Source organism: Pelobates fuscus, chromosome 5, assembly GCF_036172605.1.
Source record: "Pelobates fuscus isolate aPelFus1 chromosome 5, aPelFus1.pri, whole genome shotgun sequence".
NCBI lineage: Eukaryota > Metazoa > Chordata > Amphibia > Anura > Pelobatidae > Pelobates > Pelobates fuscus.
In genome coordinates, this window is record NC_086321.1 from 330,235,836 (window position 1) to 330,250,276 (window position 14,441).

Here is a 14,441-nt window from a genome sequence, read left to right on the forward strand (position 1 = left end):
TAAGCTCAAAGTAAAATAAACACACTAAACACAATATACTTAAGATAAGCTCAAAATACAAGGAAATTTAAATAGCAGTATATACAGACAATGTACAATTATGATTATGGATTTAATTATGCAAACAAACTACATATAGAAGTATTTTGATTGAATTCACAGTTTGCTGTAAATTAAAAGTTAGGAAAATTCACTCTGAACATCATGTCTTACTGGTGTGCCGGGGTGCATTGGGAATACTCTGTGGTTGGGTCTGTGGTTGGGTCGGTGTTGACGTCATCGTACTGGTGCTGCTGAACGACGTTGATGGACCATTGTCAGAAACATATGAAAAGCTTGAGGTATCATTGGAGAGTCCTTCAACTGTATCTGAAAATGCACAGATCAATAGTTCAGTACACTGTACAAATAAAATGTGTTTTTTGGTGCAAATAGTTAATGGTTTTGTGCAGTGAATCTATAAATGGTTAGCAGAGCGAAAGCCAATGCAAATTAAGAAACGAAAAATCTTACCAACGGGTTCTATCATGTATTCGAGAAGTGTAGATGCAGAGTCCAGACCGCCCTCCCTGCCTTGGTTTGCCGGCCTATGGCGTCGTACCACTTCCAAGTACTTCGACTGTTTCCACTACGGCAGTTGGCATCCTTAATTTTTTTATATTGGCCTTTCAGCTTTTTAAGCCCTACACTGACCCGATGTCCGTTCAAATCCTGCAGCTGCCATCCGCTGAGAAATATCTTTATACACCTTTTCATTTCTCACTGATCCATCAAGTTCACTCTGAATAACGCTAACGCCAATTATAGTTAGGAAAGTGGATAGTTCCTGAGCCGACCAGAGCTTGCTGTTGTTTGCAGGCATCCTTCTCCTATTATCTGGACTAAACGGCGACGTGGTGTTTGTTTCGCGCTTGCCTTTGACGTGAGCATTGACGTTTTTCTGTCCGCCAATCAGTGGAATGTATTGTGTGACGCCAGTAGCTCCGCCCTAACTGTACCGTACCATTTCCTATGGCCCTACATCTGAAGGGGGACCATGAATGGTGCGGTTTGGTTCGGTTGTATGGGCCACTTTCATAATGGAAACACTCAAAATAGCTTACCGTACCGAACCGACCCGAACCGATCCGCTCAGTGGAAACGAGGCACAATTGTACTGCTCGTAATTAAAGTGAGGTGGGGCATGGTCTCATCCATTATGCCTTTCTTATTGTACACCTTTTCCGTTGGTAGGTACCCTTTTGGTATTTGTGAATCACCAGTTACATGATGTGAGCTTATTGACAGGACATTTGGGTGGGCTGATGCAGGTATGTTGACCATGGCCAAAATTCTGTATTTGAAAAAAATAGAATAACACAGAATAAAAGAATAATTAATTTGTTGTGTGGATATTTTTGGCCGTTAGAGTATTCTGAGTGTACAGGTGCCCAAGATGTAAATCAAGCTGTGGAAATGCACAATTCTCATAGTAAATACATATTATGTATTTATTTTGTATATATATTTCAGGTTGCAGAATGTTTCCAAGTCCTTAACTATACCTTATGTAGAATTTTTTTTTTTATCTATGGCGAAAGGAAATATATGTAATTACCTTTGTGTTATATATTGTTTTACTGCATTCTGGAGAAGGACTCCGTTATTCGAATGAGCGCCCATGCATTTAATACGATCGATGATTATATAGCTTGTGCTGAAAAGGACACCGGCCCCAATTCACTCTCCTTTATAATCTCTCTCTAGTAATGAACCTTTTCACAGCTGCTGATAGTTTGGGAGGGGGGGTGGGGGGGGGGGAGATTGTAGGTGGGACGCATTGCTTGCAGTGTTAGCATCAAAGTGGGTTATATACTTACTGGAAATGACAGAAGAAACAAAATTAAATCAAAATGGGTTTAGTAGTTGGAACTAAACATAATACATGGTTATGTACAAAAAGGAAGAATGATAATATAGATTTTTTGAAGCTGTGTGTCGCAGACTCTTTACTAGAAACATTATAAAGAATCAAATAAAACATATAGACATGTAATGAATAAGTCAATATCACAGACCAAATGTTCCCGATTTTGAAGGTGAAATTCAGATTACGCACTTTCTTCTCTGATTCTTTTTTATCTGATTAGATGACTTCAGGTTAAAAGGGCCATTTAGGGGGGCGGAGCCTAGCAGCGCAACAGAGTGGTCGCACCTGAACACCGCTCCAGCGATCTACCGCACTAAAAGGCGAATAACGGCGGCATCGTATCGCCAAAATAGAAACCGGGGGCAGCTCCGTCTGCAGAACGATATACTGCAGCGGCCGATGCCTTTTTTCATCACACCGGGCAAAAAAACCCGCAGCCGCGGCCCAAAGGCCTACCGCGTGAGAGACCAGGCCCTTGCGCACCAAAGGGGGTACCCGACGTGGAGTGACTTCGACCTGTCCACGCTCCTACCGACTACACCGACAGAGGGAGACATGGGGAGGAAATCCCAAAAGCAGCCGGTAACCGACAACAAGACACAGAGAGACATCGGCCTCATGCTACAGCCTCCAACGCTGGCCCCAAACCCAGCGGGAAATCTCCTGCTCGAGAGACTCCTCACCCTCATGGTCGGGAGGGGGAGCTTCCCCTCGGAACCCAGCACCAGCCTCAGGGAGTGCCTCACAAACACTTGAAGCAACTCCTGCAACCAAACAGGAGATAAAGGACATGCTTACCAGCCTCCAGCATAACCTCCGGAGAATGTGGGAAGCTGATTTGGCGGGGCTCACCACGGAGGTACAGGCCGTCACTGCACGCACCCAAGCCACAGAGGGGGAGGTGATTGACCTTAAGCAGGGGCTGAAGGAGCTGGGCGACCGGGTACAACAAATACAGGCCTCACAGTATGAAACAAACAGGCAAGTGAATATCTTGGACGATAGGGGGCGGAGGAAGAATATAAAGATCAGGGGGGTCCTGGAAACAATCCCACTCGACGAGCTGCCACACTTTATCCGGAGGCTGGTGGCCTCCCTACTCCCAGCAAAGCAAGCCAAATACTTTACCTTCGATGGTGTATATAGGATCACCAAATCCCCCCAGGCACCAGCGACAGCACCTCGGGACATCATCCTGCGATGCCAATCAATCACGGACAAGATGGGTCTCCTACAAGCACTGAAGGCACAGTCTCCCTACGAATTTGAACAATGCCAACTCTCCCTCTTCCAGGATTTAAGCAGAGCCACCTTGTTGTGGAGGAAATCCATGCAACCCCTAACGAAAATCCTGCAAGCCGAGAAGCAGCCCTACAGATGGGCGACACCGCGATCAATCTGGGTCACAAAAGCTGACAAATCGTACAAGGCCACAGACCCGACCGAAATCCCGGCCCTGCTGACGGCACTGGGTATCCCACAGCAACGCACAGCTTCCCATGGGCACACACCCGCAAGAGCGGCCACGGCCAAACCCACGCTTGAGCCGGGAAGGGATAAGAGACTTACCTGAACTTCTTCAATTGAGGAGACTTTCAAATTATAATCTGTGTTTATGTTTTAATTCTGTTTTAAAGTCCGTATATATCTTACCAATACCACTCTCGCTGATAGGCCTAAGCCACAAGGTGGCAACACCACGTTACGTCTATACAACCTCCCCCTCCCCCCGAGTGCTCCAGGGTAAAGGAGCTCAGCACAGCATGGAGCGCCACATATCACCCCAGGAACCTGACATATGGCCAAAACACACGACTACCTTAGACAGGTCCCGAAGACCACAGTCACCATAGCTCCGACCTACGACGCCATCCCGTATAGAAGCTGAACTTTTAGCCAGGCAGTGAGGCACCCCAACAGACCTCACCTAATGGGGGATGTGAGAGACTCTACCGCCACAGAACACTGAGGATACACTAGACCGCTATGGTAGGACAACACGCTCTCACCACTACAATTTACTAAGCAAATTGGGGGGCGACCAAACACAACGACTAGCTAAATAGAGCCCTGCTACACCAACACCAGGTGGGAGGACAATTACCATATAGGCCCCAAGCACACAAACCAACACACCCCTACAACATTGACAATGCCATCTCTAGCCTGGCACCTTTACAGTCATAGAGGAGACAACTCGTTATAACGCTCTAGCCCATTATAAAAAAAAAATGTTGTGCATAGTTACTTTCACTGTATCTCACGACTTGTACCACAATGTGATATTTTACTGCAAAGTATTGTTATGTTTATGACACGATGTGTTTATATGCCTGTCTATGCCCGCTGTTGTGGCGAGCTAGGCATCCCTGTTCTCTCTAAGCACAAATAAAATAAAGATTGACAAAAAAAAAGGGCCATTTAATATGCTTACGTTCACCTAAAGGGTAACCAAAAACAGTGTTAATTTAAAACACAGCTTTTTTGGTTAGAGTAACCCTGGCTGGCACATGTCACCTCCCAAAAAAAAGGCAAAACTCCCCTTAGGCCAAGTACTCATTGAAGCCCCATCACTGTAGGGAGAGGAATGTCATGGAGTCAGGGCTGAAGGAGGACACCTGAAGGAATGGTGGGGCTGGGGTGGAGGGGAGAATGCTGCTATTGGCCTTTTATCACAAGCATGCTATGCGTACTGATGGTGAACATTTTGTTAAGCATAGAATTCACATTATCAAACCCAGACTCTCATTCCAGGCTGCTAATGAAGCTGCCAGAGGTAAAATTATACCTTTGGCAGCAACGAAAATAACAAACAAAAATAAATGTCTCTTTTAACGAATACAGGGCTGAATAGTTCTGCAAACAGAAGTAATCAGGGTATTTCATAATGCAGTGGGACCTCGGTTTACGAATTTAATGCGTTCTCCGGTACGTTACTTATTGAGGAAAATGTGTAAACCGAAACGCGGTTTCCCATAGGAATGCATTGAAAACCAATGAATCCGTTCTAGAGTTCAGAAAAAAGTCAAAATGAGCTGGCATGGAAACCAACCCACAATGCAGAACACACAGTAAAAGGCATGAAAACGACAAAGCTCGGCTCCCTATCTTTCCATCGCTTGAGAAATGCACCAAAAAAGCTCCAAAAAGTCCCAAAACAACTGCAAAACATTTCCAGAATGGCTCCAAAACTCGATGCAAAAGCCGCTCCAACACCTCCACACTCAACGCCACGTGCTACCCACAGGCTCCAGCATGCACAGGGCGGTGCTACAAACCTCCCAGGAGCAATGCATCCTGGGGAAACTTGCTTTGTATTGCAGAATTTTTTTTTGTAAACCAAGGCTTTATTTTCAATGGATTTTTATTTGTAAACCGAAAATTATGTTAACCGAGGCGTTTGTAAACCGAGATACCACTATACTAATAATAATAGCAGTAGGGTTTTTAGACATCAGATTTTGATGACGAAGGACACATCATTAGTCTCTCAGGGGTTTAAGTGTTAAGCTTCAGGATAAAGGGCCAGGAAACCTTGATGATCTTAGAGTAGTCCAAAAGTAGACTCCTTGTCCAGGGATCAATGTAGCTAGAGGGATGCACTACTGTCACAGTGAGGAGGCTTTTGACGTAATGTCTGTATTCTGTGTTTGTCATGCAGATTGGATTTACCTGGACTTTTATTCTGAAGCATGGAATAAATCAGATACACACGTAGAAATTTCTCAGTAATTGCACAAACGGGCAGAAAAAGAGAGATGCTCCTGACTGCTTATTTTGCCATAGGACAAGATGTTCGCTTGACCTGTTCATGCAAAAACTGTTCACTCAAAAGTAACCTTTGAAATGGTGCATGCAACACATGGGATTATAACAGTGTGTACAGGTCCTAATAACCAAATCAGCTTGGTACACTCAGACAGGAACACCTGGCACCTGTTACCTTGCCCATTCAAAGGCACTTCAGTCTATTGTCTCCTCCATTCATGCCTTGAATAGCACACACAGAATCCATATCTCAATTGTATCAACGCTTTACAATCCATCGTTAGCCTTCCTTTTGTCTACAATGATTGAAGTTGGTTTAACAGTAAACATCAATAAGCGATCAATGTTTTTCTCTGTATTCACCTTGCTGTCTATTTCAGGGCAACCGTTCTCGACATTGTGTACTCTTGAATCATTGTAAAGTTTGACGTTTAAAAGGGCAGAATTTGGAGCAGTACAGGTAGATGGGTAGATGTCTACAGGTAGGTAGGTAGGTAGGTAATATCATAGACAAGAAAGAGAGATAGTTAGACGTAACAAAACAGGTAGAGACAGGATAAAATATATCCTAAAATAAAACCAGACAGACTTATTTAAGCAGACAGTAGATAATGATGTGCAGACCTACGGATTGGACAAACAGACAACAACCAGACAGACAGTTCCATGAAAGCGTCATAAGGAAGCAGAGTCAGTCTGACATGTAAAAATAATAAAACGGAATAGACAGGTAGAAAGAGACAGATATAGAGCTTTCTATATCTGTAGGAATTAAGCGTTAAAAGCTTTTTCCTCTCTCAGTTAACAATGTTTATTGCTCCCCAGTCAGCTCATTAAAGGTAAATGGAATTTTCATTAAAGGACTTTACCTATTTATTAGTGAAACGCTGGCTGGGATACGCCCCCACTCACAGCCAAGCAGTGCCTCTTGTCACGCCATGGTACATACATTCCATTACCCTGAGTTGCCCTCTTCTTTCATACATGCTTTGTTATGGAAGCCATTTTTACCGCTAACTATCAAGTGATTTTATGAAATACGCTATGCTCATGAATTGATGCACCTATTATTCTACAAACTCTGCCCACTTAACCTTCCATTTTAACTTTGTTCTGTAGTTATAGGAATCCTTTCACTTTTACCGTACCACACGAGGAATGTAAATTCTAAACAGGGCTGGTTTTCTGGTAGGAATGTTTAAGACCAGTTATAGTGTAGTGGTCATGGTAATAGGTGATGTTTGTCATTAACTTTCGATGTCCCAGATCGACATTCATATCCGCGTATGTTTCCTTAAACATGTTCAAATTGGACATTGGAGATATTGCGTACAATATGTTTTTCGTCATGTTATCAATATCACTATGTTATATTAGTAGAACAGCACAGTTTTTAAACCTTGTTTTCATTAATTGATCAACCAAATTGAATTTTCATAAATCTAGTGATATTCATCCATTCTATAAGACAAAATTGGTTACAACGTTTACATTTTTTTGACTTATTGGGACCACTTAAGCTTTGGCTGCTTAATGTAAGGTAAAGGGAAGATTATTTTTCAAACTGATATCAAGGTTTTTAACAAAAAGTAAAGGTTTGATTGCATTAATACCTCATCTGCAGCAGAAACATGTCAATTATCAACAATTATCAAACAATAGATTGTGGGTGAGATTCATGTCTTTAACATAGTTAAAGGGACACTATAGACACCCAGACCATCTCATTGAAGTGGTTTTGGTGCGTGTCTCTGCCCCCCTTAGCCCTGCAATGTAAATCATTACAGTTCTAAGGGTTAAGAGTGCAAATAGTGGCTGTCTCTCTAGGAATTTGTATTCATAAGGCCATATTGTCCATTTAATAATCAATTTTGACTTTAAATATTGTGTATATTCTCATTATCGTTCATGCAATTTTGCCTTGTTTTTTTTTTTTTTTAGATTGTAAGCTCCTTTAAGCAGAGACCTCACCATCTCTTGTTCGTGTAAGTCAATCTTGTGTTTTTGAAATTACTTGTTTATCTTTTGAATCCACTGTACAGCGGAAATTTGTAATAATAATACTGAGATAGATAAATAAATATAATAATATATAATATGTATATTAAGATCTGAGAGAGGAGAACTCTCAAAAGCTTGTTTTTATTTTTAAATAATATGTTAGTCCAATAAAACTAATAAAAAAAAGGTTTCATGGCATACTGCAATACTCTGGTTATTTTGAGAACTTGTCTATTGGACTAATACGGCTAATCCAATCTACAAATATATATACTGTATGAATGAAATAAATATTTGCATGTGTCTCTTCCATTTCCTGTTCGTGGTATACACCAATGGAGGTCATAAGCAGTTGTTACATAATAGTACTAACCTATAATACCTATAATAGTACTAACCTATAATACCTATAATAGTACTAACCTAGGGTAGTAGATACATGGAGCAAAGATGCAGCAGAAATGGTCAGGCAAACACTGCTATTGTATCCGCCTACGATTCATCAACCCCTCTGTTCCTGTGTGTCCAACTTGTCTGGTTACAACTACATGTCTGTTCGTCCACCCACTGTAAAGCGCTGCGGAATTTGACGGCGCTCTATAAATAATATAATAATAATAATAATCATGAACTGAATTTGCACAATTAAAATGAAAGCAATTGCATGCAGATTATGTCCAATTCTGAGACCAGTTAACATAAAGAAAAATCGGTCATTACCATTATTTACATAACTCACTCCTTGGGAGAAAGGGTTAACTCCACAGAGGAAGAATTTCTACTCCAATAAAATTAGACATAAAGGTTTCGGTAATGAAATGCATATTTTATAATTATTTTAGAATTATTATGTATTACATCAATATTATTTATTTTAATTTTTATATTTGTACCCTTTGGCTACTAGCTGATTGTGCTCCCAGTGGCAAACAGAAAATAATTAATAGATTCATCTGCAAAAAGCAAGGGAATTTTATTTAAAAAAAATAAATTTATGTTTTATTTATTTTTATTATTATTTATTTATTTTATTTTTATTTATTTTTTTTGCCTTCGAATGGGTTTTTAAAGAGTGGATTTGACTGACATTTCCAGGATCATTCAGTGAGAATACAAAATGAATTTCGAATTTAAGGTCAATACAGCCGAATTAGAAAAATTATCTAAGTCAGCTTTGTTTATAGGTTGGCTACTCTGGCCTTAAAATTGAAATTCACTATGAATTCTCACTTTAGCAAATTAGCCTGGTGGTGTTTGATAAATATGTAAATTTTATACGTCATATAGAATTTGCATGTGATGATCGCTGATTTTAAAGCAGATCTTGAACAGTGCTGAATGAGATGGGCTCATTCAATTAAATAACTGATAGAGAATTCAAAGAGGATTCAAAGTGAATAATCCCAAATATTTCTTTTTGGAAGATTGGAATGGACCATTTTGATTTAGCATTAGATTAGTGATGCTTCTATAGAAAAATCCTCTTTTTCTCCCCACTTCCTTGTTTATCCCCATAATTCTCCATTTCTCTGTTTCCCGTATCCCTGTTTATATTGTGGGTCTCTTGACTAGGCTAATCCATCCTCTCTCCATCTCTCCCTCAGCTCAGAGACTGCAGTTTATCTGTACTCCGCCAGCCCTCCCCCTGGGACACTAAAACATAATTGCCTCGTTTTCTGTGTCAGAGCTGATAAGAGACTGATTACTTCCCCTCCGCTCCCTCTCCCCTCCTTCACCGCCATCCTCCGTCCCCATTGTGGAAAGATTATACGATAAAATGGGAGAGGGCGTAGAATTATACCGTTATAGTTAAAAATCATTGAAAACATATTAACCCTTTTCAACACAGAGAAATTTGACATAGCAGGCATTATTTAGAGCGATTATTTACAGGTTTATAAAATAGATTATCTTGCAGCTATAGAACATATAGGTTATATGGAGTAATAGGGGGAGTTATAGGTAGCTCCATCTTATGGAGTAATAGGAGGAGTTATAGGGAGCAGTAGGATGAGTTATAGGGAGGGTTATATGGAGTAAAAGAAGGAGTTATGGAGAGGGTGATATTGAGTAATAGGAGGAGTTATAAGGAGGGTTATATGGAGTAATAGAAGGAGTTATAGGGAGGATTATATAGAGTAATAGGAGGAGTTATTGGAAGGGTTATATGGAGTAATAGGAGGAGTTATAGGGAGGTTTATATGGAGTAATAGAAGGAGTTAAAGGGAGGGTTATATGGAGTAATAGGAGGAGTTATAGGGAGGTTTATATGGAGCAAGAGAAGGAGTTATAGGGAGGGTTATATGGAGTAATAGGAGGAGTTATAGGGAGAGTTATATTGAGTAATAAAATGAGTTATAGGAAGGGTTATGTGGAGTAATAGGAGGAGTTATAGGGAGGGTTATATGGAGTAATAGGAGGAATTATAGGGAGGGTTATATGGAATAATAGGAAGAGTTATAGGGAGGGTTATATGGAATAATAGACAGAGTTATAGAGGGGGTTATATGGAGTAATAGGAGGAGTTATAGGGAGGGTTATATGGAATAATAGGAGGAGTTATAGGGATGGTTATATGGAGCAATAGGAGGGGTTACAGGGAGGGTTATATGGAGCAATAGGAGGAGTTATAGGGAGGGTTATATGGAGTAATAGAAGGAGTTATAGAGGGGGTTACATGGCGTAATAGGAGGAGTTATAGGGATGGTTATATGGAATAATAGGAGGAGTTATAGGGAGGGTTATATGGAGTAATAGAAGGAGTTATAGAGGGGGTTACATGGCGTAATAGGAGGAGTTATAGGGAGGGTTATATGGAGTAATAGAAGGAGTTATAGAGGGGGTTACATGGCGTAATAGGAGGAGTTATAGGGATGGTTATATGGAATAATAGGAGGAGTTATAGGGAGGGTTATATGGAGTAATAGAAGGAGTTATAGAGGGGGTTACATGGAATAATAGGAGGAGTTATAGGGAGGGTTATATTGAGTATTAAACGGCGTTATAGAGGGAGTTACATGGCGTAATAGGAGGAGTTATAGGGATGGTTATATGGACTAATAGGAGGAGTTATAGGGAGGTTATATGAAGTAGATTGTGCAAAAACGACATTTCATTTGGTTTTTCAACCTGGTTCTTAGAGTTCCTATTCTGACATGGAATATCCTACTCACACGTGCGTGTCTCCATAGAGAATACGCTAATGTAGAATTTTTAAGGATCAGATAGTTATGGTGACGTGGATTATCGTTGGCTTTTTTTAAAGCGTTACACATTAAAACAGGACTGCTGACCAAGGTCTTTTACCTCCATAGACCTCATGCAGCTAGTCGCATAGATATTTACCCACTGTGCCCTCGTAATGCCAAGCAGCTGCATAATTAACCCAATGCAAACGCTATTGAATCATCCCACTTTAAGATGACATAGTGACCGAAGTTCAAAGGGCGACCATATGATGTCCAGCCTGCTCTATTTACCGAAAAATGTCGTGGGTGTTTAAATGGTCAATGGGCACCGAGTTCATCTCGCCTGTTACATAGTAACACCTAGAGACTACAGCTGAAAAAGTAATTTGTTGGCACAATAACAATTCTAGGTTATGTCACATCCTCTACCTGTCATTGCCCCGAGGTGACAAAGCAGAAAGTGACAGAAGTCATTTATGTTTACAAGGAGAGAATTCTGTATTGTACACACATAGCTCTGGGCACATATCCCCCTCCTCTTTTTTCACGCTCCATCTAAAAATGTGTGTGGCATTTTGTTGGCATTAAATTTTCATTTTATTTTTAAATAGGCAAGCTGCTATTTTCAAAGCTCCCCGGTGAGAGAAAGATTGGCAGAGGGCGGGAGGGAGAGACAGCAAAAGGCTGAGGAAGAGGGTGAGAGAGACACTAGCATCTACGTAATTTAGAGAGCGCGGCAGAGTGATAGCAAATGGAGGGCTCACAGAATCCTTTTGGAACACCATGAGTTATAAAAAGAAAGGAAACAAAACAGTTTGCAAATGATTTTGGGCCAAATATTTCTTTCATAAGGAACAAAAATATGTAGGGTAAATTCAAAATGTACAAAAATTTCAACCAGAACCTGGAAATTATTCTGATTATAACTCATAACTCCCGCCGGCCTAAAAAGAGCCCCCACCGCCCCTCCTTCTGTTTCTTTTCCACAAAAATACATACACCGCAGAACATTCTGTTGTTATGCCCCCTGGCAGTACAGGGGTTAAACACATCAGCAGGGTAATGAATTTGGAATATCCCAGTGAGAGTTTACTTGCCGCAGGGCAACAGAAATCAGTTCAGTGATATTCAAAGAGGCTCTTGGGAAATGGCGTTGGAAGGAACGCTCAAAGTCATAAAATATTATGATGGGGGGGGGGGGGGTTTCCTCTGTTTATCATATATCTAGAAAATCTCTAATTTACTGGGGTGCATCTAAAACTGGGGCTTCTCTGTTGCAGTGATGCTTAACGTTGAGTATAGCTGAGCACCATGGGAAATTTAGTTCATAAAAATCTACAGTGTCAAGTATAGTTATCATTATTTACGAAGGGCAAGAGACAGATGTCCGTATACCTTGGTTACTCTTTAGGTTACTTACTTACATGTTTTTATAAGGTAGACAATAGATATTTGGAAAGCAATTATTGAACAAATATTATACTGAACGAGGTTCCGCAGGCACATGTTTGAAGAATATATATTTTACTTACTGCTCTTATCTTGTGATTTTGTGCCATTAATTTTATTTATACTTTAAAGGGACACTATAGTCACTAAAACAACTTTAGCTTAATAAAGCATTTTTTGTATATAGATCATGCCCTGGAAGTTTCACTGCTCAATTCTCTACAATTTAGGAGGTAAATCACTTTTGTTTCTGTTTATGTAGCCCTAGCCACACCTCCCCAGGCTGTGACTGACATAACCTGAGTGAAAAGAAAGTGGTTTCTCTTTCAATCATATGTAATTTACTTTAAATGTTTTATCTCCTGTTCTGTAAATTAAATTTTAATTACAAACAGGATGCTCCTACATGGTCTAGCAAGTTATTAACAGAGCTGGACATTATATATTAAATGAAGTTGCAATACAGGAAGTGTACACATTAGATGAGTCTTTACAGGAAGTCTTTAAGAAGGCTGTTTAAGTCACATGCCGGGGGGTTTGACCAGGGCTGCATAAACAAAGTGATTTAACTCTTTAATGGCAGATAATTGACAGTGAGACTGCAGAAGCATACTCTACACCAAAACTGCTTCATTAAGCTAAAGTTTTTTTGGTAACTGCAATGCCACTTTAATGTGGTCTTCATTAAAGTGAAATAGTTTGATGGAGATCTTTATAATAATGCCTAATCACAAGCAGGAACTACATTTCCAGTTATCCTGTATCTAGCTAAGAATTATGGGTTTTGTAGTAAAACAATGGCTAGGGATGTCCTGTAAATCTCCCTAAAATTAAGAGAAAAGATCTGGAGAACTTCCTAAGGACAGGGAATGGCAACCTACGGTACAACAGATGTTGTGGACTACATCTCCCAAAAAACTATTACAGCCATAATTCTGGCAAAGCATCAGGAGAGATGTAGTTCACGACACCTGGAGTGCCAAAGGTTGCCTACCCTTGCCCTAAGATACGTAAGTGGTGGAGATGTCTACCAGAAGAAAACAAATATTCTGGAGATTTACTGTGAGTCACCAAGCAAAGCAGTTCTTGGACAGAGTTACCATCTCTGGAATAAAGCAGGTTTGTGTCTGTAATTTCTACATTTAGCTACCGATGGTCACATGCCCTCAATCTCAATAATACCCAACGCACGTGCATTGATAGAATGGAGATTGCAGCTCTGACCAGATAAATGAAAAGAAGATGACCACTTAAAATGATAAGTGGATGAATAATGGGAATTATCATCTTTCGCTCTGAAGACAAAGAGATGCTGAAGTAAATGAGGTTCTTAAGAGGAAATGAGAAATCCAGATCAGACAGTTGACAAAGCTCCTCTATGGGTTTGTTTATTGCTTTTTCTAAATATACAACAGACCACTATTCTGTAAGGACCATTGAGCGCAGAAAAATAACTTAAAGGGACCTAATGTGTAAATTGCATCTTAAAATATCTGATGTGTTGGCTCTTTCAAGCACATAGCTGGGCAAAGAAGCCTGTTTAAAACTGTTTTCATAATTATTTTTTAAATTAAAAGTTATTAAGTTAATTCAAATGTATGGTTTTTTTGGGGGGTGTTATAGCATTATTTAAAGGATTAAAACTGTTACTGACAGTGGAATCCTGAAGCACAGCTGCAAATGTTCTATTTATTTTTTATTTTCATGGTTATTCAGTAAGCACTAAATGTTAACATATTAAATTAAATACAAAGAAACTAGCCCTGCGCTCAAACTCTCATTACTCCTGGGCAGCAGCAATGACCATAGTACACATCAGTCAAAATACATATAGTGAAAACCAAAGAAAGAAGTTACCTGTGCTCTTTCCACATCCCGATATATTTTTAAACAAATGGAGGTTTTAGTTACCTCCAATGGCCATGAGAGCGTATGCCCACCTGCCACGTCAAGGCAGACCTCTTAGGTGGGTCCTAACTAGACAAAAATATCTCTAATGAGACAGAAATGGGTATTTTTTTTATATACATCCCTACATGCTTATTAACCCTCAATAGGGAACACATGGGATGGGCGGCAGCATTGTAATCTTGCTGTGTGATACAAAAGTGAATACAAATACAAAG